The following is a 6,262-nucleotide window of genomic DNA, read 5'->3' as shown; positions in this document are numbered from 1 at the left end:
AAGTAAAAGGAAGGTTGCTGTCATTCTGTAGGACACACCTGGATTCCGCTCTCTCCTGATGCTGACACACTGATGGTTTGAGGTGATTGAGACCGGACCCTGATTGGATAACGACGGACAGATGAAATCACCTTGATTGGCTCTGCTCTTAAGAGTCAAGCTTCTGATTGGCCTCAGACTCTGTCAGTCATGATGAAGTGGGCGGCAGACAAGAACAGCCAGCCAACAGCTTCAGCCCATAGATCGACGAAAAGAGCATTATTGATTTACGATGAGATGAAAAGTTGTTTTTAATGTTTTGTAAATTTTTATGTGATGCAAGTATTTCAGGATTTTTTCAGTCAGAGGATCTACTTTACCTTTAAAAGAAAAACACACAAGAAAACCAGTTTATTGATGCTATGGGGTGAGGGGGGTGAGATGAAGCTATTTTTGAAGACTACAGCCAATTGGGTACCTGGGTTTTACTACAGACAAACAGTAGAGCACAATCTTTTACACCACAGATGAACTGTCACAGATTACCTGATGTCATTGGAGGACTGGAACAGGGAGAGCGTATGTGATTGGTTGACTTTGTCTGTGGCTAGACAGCTGTCTGTGTTACTGAACTCATGTTGTCAAAATTGAGACTGCTTTTGTGTGTCCCCTAAATCTGTTTAACCCAACAACTGGATTGGCGCCCATCCCCCCCCGATTGGCTGCCTCTTTATTGTGATGGTCAGCCAGCCAATGGGGGGGTGTCCCCTGGAAAACATTTCCTGTTCTTATCTGGCCACAACCAATGAGAGGATAATACATTTAGCTCACCTCAAAAAATGTAACATTTAAATGTGATAAGTAGTATGATGCCTGCTGAAAATGGGGCCAGTGAAAGTCACTGAGGCACGGAGAGGAATGCCTAATGTCTGTTTATCCAATAGCAACGAGTTCATGATCAAAGCAAATCCCCTACAATTGAGAATAGTACATCCAAAGTCCCCCAAACAAGGGCCAAACTTGAGTCAAACTTACCCCAAAACCGTTCAAGTGTTAGTTAGATGTGTCTGTCTGTGTCTGTGAGGAGAGAGAAGAATGTTTATTTGGACTTGAGGTACGGTCTATAAATGTGGCTCTTACACTCAGGAAAGGATAGAAGCTGTCTGATGATCCATATCTCTGTGTATGTGCGTGCTCCAAAAAAAACAAAACAAGTACAAGCTAAAACAATCCATCTAGCCATGTATCATACTTCCTGTTACATAAGCATACATTAACCTCATTGTGAATATATTCCAGAACTCATAGGATACTCGTCATAATGTATATTGTCTACAGGTTTATAGCCATAAATGTTATGAAAGCACTCGAAACTCGAAAGTGCTCGACAAGGCTTTGCCTCCAGCAAAGAAAACTAACCAAACGGCAGTTAGTGAACTTACAGTATATGCATAGGCTACTATATCAGTCTTTACCTCTGTTCTCAAAGTCGTGGATTTTGCTAACAGCCTCAAAGCCCTATGCTGAAAGTTTGCCATTGAGACTTTCTTATTGATTATCACCACAACGGGCCCTCTCATTTCAGCCTTTGTGTAACCACAGGTGTTGTCTTGTCATCATGTGAAGATAATTTATTATGTGTTCGTGAGAAACAAATGACGAGGCTTTACCATAACGGGTTGTTTATGATATGGTATCAAAAATGTGATCTATTCAACCTAGGGTAGGGCAGGCGTACGATTTCATTCCGTCTCCGGTCACGCTCACCACTCCCCGGTTTGTACGCTACTGTTTTCGGCTGTGTTCTGGGCTGGTCTGCTTTGTATATACTGTTTTATAGAAGAGAAACATGCGTACAGACGTATAATCTCTTTATCTTATTTTCCTTGTGGCGCTATCTCTGTCAAGGCAAGGCTATTGTGAAGTAGCTTCCATCGTAGATGCATGCTTGACGTTAGTGTTAGGTTGTAGTCAGACTCTACATGACTGTCTATTAGATTACCATTGCCCAGAAACGTAAATAGTTTCGCCAGATTAATTTCGAAGGAACACAAACTCGGTGCATCCATGGCTCGTATACCAATGGCTTTTCAAGTAGAGGGAGATATTAGGTAAGTAGACTTGGCCTAGCTGTTTTGCGTTCTTTTGGTGGAACCCTTTCTGACGCCAGACGCTGTAACACGTGACCTCACTGCCAGCCTTTAACAAAAACAGTTGTGACAAAGTTAAAACAACGTTTTTTGTTGTTGTTTGGGGGTATTTTACGGTTCAGTTTATTCCTTGTTTTGGGTTTTTGGTAACTATATCAGTACAACTTGTTTGTTGCCAGGCCAAATGACAATAAACATTTTGGGAGAAACGAACGCATCGGTCCACGCTTTCAATCTCGCACCAGGTGGCTCACAGCAAACAGCTAACTAATGAAACGAGCATGATAAAAAAATAAAAAATAAAAAAAATACAGCCGTATGAATGACAACGACAAAGGCATTAAACATTCTGAAAACGATGGGTGACGTTCTAAGGCCTAATGACACTGTAGCATTTAACCGCGTAGCTTCTTGATCTATCAGCCGTTTTATTTCTTTTGATTGATTTTGCTTGGAAAAAGTGGAAAACCATTGAAGAACCTCTTTTTTAATCCTCTGAATGTTTCTTCTTTTGTTTTTTTACAAACAGCATTGAGAATTTGAGATACATTGAGTGATGTCACTTCTGTTAAAAGACTGTGATGCAATCTGATTATAACTGTGATCAAAAAATAAAACACGTGGGCCTAATCACAAACTGATGTCATACCACCAAAACTTTGATTGAAGTATCAAAAGATGCAATCAAGATGAACACCGTCAAGATGGACATATGCAACATATTGGGGCTTTATACAGCATTAACCACATACATATTTATATGGGAAAATGCCCCATTCAAATAATTTCAAACACAGTTTCCACATCTTCATGGGAAATTCCCATGAATGTTTGTTTATTGAAATGTCCGTGAAATGTGTCCATACGTATGGTATAGACTACAAAAAAAACGAAGGTGCAGTTTTTTCCCTAGATTATGTCGATGTTGAATGGGCATGTGGCGTGCTTGCACGGATAGCATCGTAACTCTCCGGTTGCAGTTTATTATCTTTCTCCGTTAGTTGGACTTGTTTTGTCATTTCACTCTCTTTAAAAAAAATAAACAACTCTGGGAGAATTTGACGGATATAAAAAAAAATATTCAAGCAAGTTGTCCAGCTTTCAGAACACCTGTGCAACACCAAGCCTTACGAACTAACTTTGTAAAATCAATTTTGAATGTTTATATGTTCAAAAGAAAAATTATGGATTGTTTTATATGTTAATACTGCCACAATAAAGCCCTGAAATGAATATATATTCAAAAAATGCTGTTTGTTTCATTTGATTATTTTGTGAAGTATTGCTCCTTGTAATTCCTTTAAATCATTGCGTTAATCCTATAGTCTTCATATTAATTGATCAATTTTGCACTTATTTGATATTTGTATACAGTACACTACAGTTTACTCACAGTAATAGAAATCATTATCGGGTCTGAATTATAAACATCCTGAGAGTGTTTACTTTCGCTCTCCAAGCACTTGCGTTTGCTATCTCTATGGAGACCTCCTACCCTAGGCCGCTGGGTAGTAGGCCTATTTTTGCAGCACTTTGATCCCTTGGTGACGGTTTCCTCGTGTTTTGTTTCCATGGAGATCAGTGTGTGTCAGCTACAGAGCTGGAGAACTGAAACTGCGAGAACCTGTAGAGGAGAGAACAGCAAAGGAAGCACAAGGATTTACTCTTAAAAAACTGGCGTAACAATGCTGATACGATAACAAAACGACACATCAGGTTTGTGAGTTGTAATTTGGTCGAGTGGAATCTAAAGTGCAGCAGAGTGTGACTAAAGCGTTCGTTAGGAAACGGGACCCAGAGGAATGTGGACAGCTTCATCAATAATAGAGAGGCCAGAGGTATGACTGACAGACAGGGCAGGGAGGTGGGTGGGCAGTCTCCCAAGAGAGAGGCCCCAGCACTAGGGCATGCTGGGAGTTGTAGTTCCAGCACCTCCCTGGGGCTGGACCTGCGTGTTCTGGAAGACTCACTCCTCAGCGAGAAACAGAAGCTGCGGATTGTACTGAACTGGGCTGAGAACATCCTCCGAACCGGACCTGAGGATGAACAGAACCGTGCCAGAACTAGACGGACCATGGGGGAACTTGAGAACTCGAGGAGTACACTCTCACCTTCAGAACCGCTTCCCTGGACTGTGGAGAACCAGGCCCAGGCCTGCTCACCTCAAAGTAGTGAGACTCCGCTAGGACCAAACAAGCTCACCAGACCGCCTCCACCCCACCACGGGCACCACACACAAACCACCACGAACGACCCAGATTCCCAGTCAAAGACCACGACCACTTCTCGTGTCACTTCCTGTAGCAAGTCAGGTGACAGTATCCTTGTGTTGCCGGGCTACGGCCTTCCCCCCAGGTCACCTGACCTCTCGCACTCGCCCGCTGGCTCTGGAGTGAACTGGGTAAAGGGCGGGGAAGTTCACGGCGATCGCTTACGAACGCAAGAAAAGCGTGACGCCGTCGAAGAACAGGAGGCGGAACACACCGCACGATTCAAGAACGTCCACAGGCAGAGGAGAACCAGCAGCGTGAGACCTGAGGACCAGAACGTCCACAGGCAGAGGAGAACCAGCAGCGTGAGACCTGAGGACCAGAACCCTGGTTCTCAGTTGGGGGTGACCCCGGGTCCGAGTGTGTATGAGGAGTACCTTCTCTGTCTGGCTCGTTTGGGCCGCGTCAGACCAGACCACAACCAGGACGTCACTGGCAGGTCGGACAAGGGTCAAAACACGTTGACTGGTGACAGAAGTAAGACGCTGGTCGGCATGGAGACCAGACCTGGTGATGTCACAGCTGAGGCTTCGGTGGACTGTGATTGGAGGACTTCTCCTGATGTCGTTGTCACAGCAACTGCATCTGTGGACCCTGGTAGGAACACAGCTGGTGACGTCCCTGCTGACATCATCAACATGCCCGTGGACTGTGATAGGGCCACAGCCAGTGACATCATGACCACAGCCGAGGGGGACAGAGTGACAGTTTCAGGTCGTCCTAGGAGTGTCCCTGTAGAGGAGAAGGGTGGTGAGGGGTCTGGCAAGCAGGGCAGCAGTCAGGAGCAGGTCTGTAGGAGGGGCTCTGTAGAGGAGGAGGGTGGTGAGGGGTCTGGCAGGGAGGGCAGCAGTCAGGAGCAGGTCTGTAGGAGGGGCTCTGTAGAGGAGGAGGGTGGTGAGGGGTCTGGCAGGGAGGGCAGCAGTCAGGAGCAGGTCTGTAGGATGGCCTCGGCATCGAAGACTCCAGAGGAGAAGACTGAGAGAGGTAAAGCACAAGGACTCTGTGTACTGATGTCACATTCACAAACACACTGCCCAGATGCTATAGCAGAGGTGTGTGTGCTATGTGTGTGTGTGTGTTCCCAGTGCTGCGGCCGAGGAGCAGCAGTGGCCGTCCGGGGGTCAGAGGTCAGACCAGGGGTCGTGGCTGGAGGTTCTGGGAAAAGTCCAGTCTCTCCTGGTCATCCTTCACTCATGGAGAAACGTTGCCACGGTAAAAACTGCGAGCTCTCGGCTCGAGTTAGTGTGAGCTTTCAGAAAATGTCGCCCTTGAATCTCTTGTCTGTTTGACTGTCGCAGACTACCTGCCTGTCTGCATGTCAGTCTGCCTGCCTTCATACCTGAAAGTCTGTCCTCGTATGTCTGACTGTCTGTCTGACAGACTGTTTCATTCCCTCTTTGACTGTCTCTCTCGTCTGCAGGTCATATCTCTCCACCAGGCCTCTGTCTACAGGAGCCAGAGAGACCAGACAGGCGACCCCAACCCCACAGCCCTTCCCTGGGCCCAGAACTCCTCCACCTGCCCCCAAAGGTGAGCAGAGCTGGGCTCCACCAGATGGGCTCAAATCCTGCTTTGATTAACTTTTACGTGAGTGATTTTTCTTGTCTGGCGGGATGTAACCAATGGGCCGTTTCCGAAAATGTTGACCACTCCCACTTGAGTCTAAGCAGATTTGAGCAATCGCTACAAGGATTGAAAGTATTAAATAACATTTTAAACATCAAATACTTCTTCTCGCAATCAAATACAAATTCCGATAAGAATGAGAACAGTAATAGAGGTGAGTTTGGCTTATCTGACTTTCCATGTGGATGTCAGACTTCTGTGACTTCTGTCTTTGTGGAGGACAGGACAACGTGAGCG

This window comes from Osmerus mordax, chromosome 28 (genome assembly GCF_038355195.1).
Source record: "Osmerus mordax isolate fOsmMor3 chromosome 28, fOsmMor3.pri, whole genome shotgun sequence".
NCBI lineage: Eukaryota > Metazoa > Chordata > Actinopteri > Osmeriformes > Osmeridae > Osmerus > Osmerus mordax.
This window is presented reverse-complemented; position numbering follows the sequence as displayed.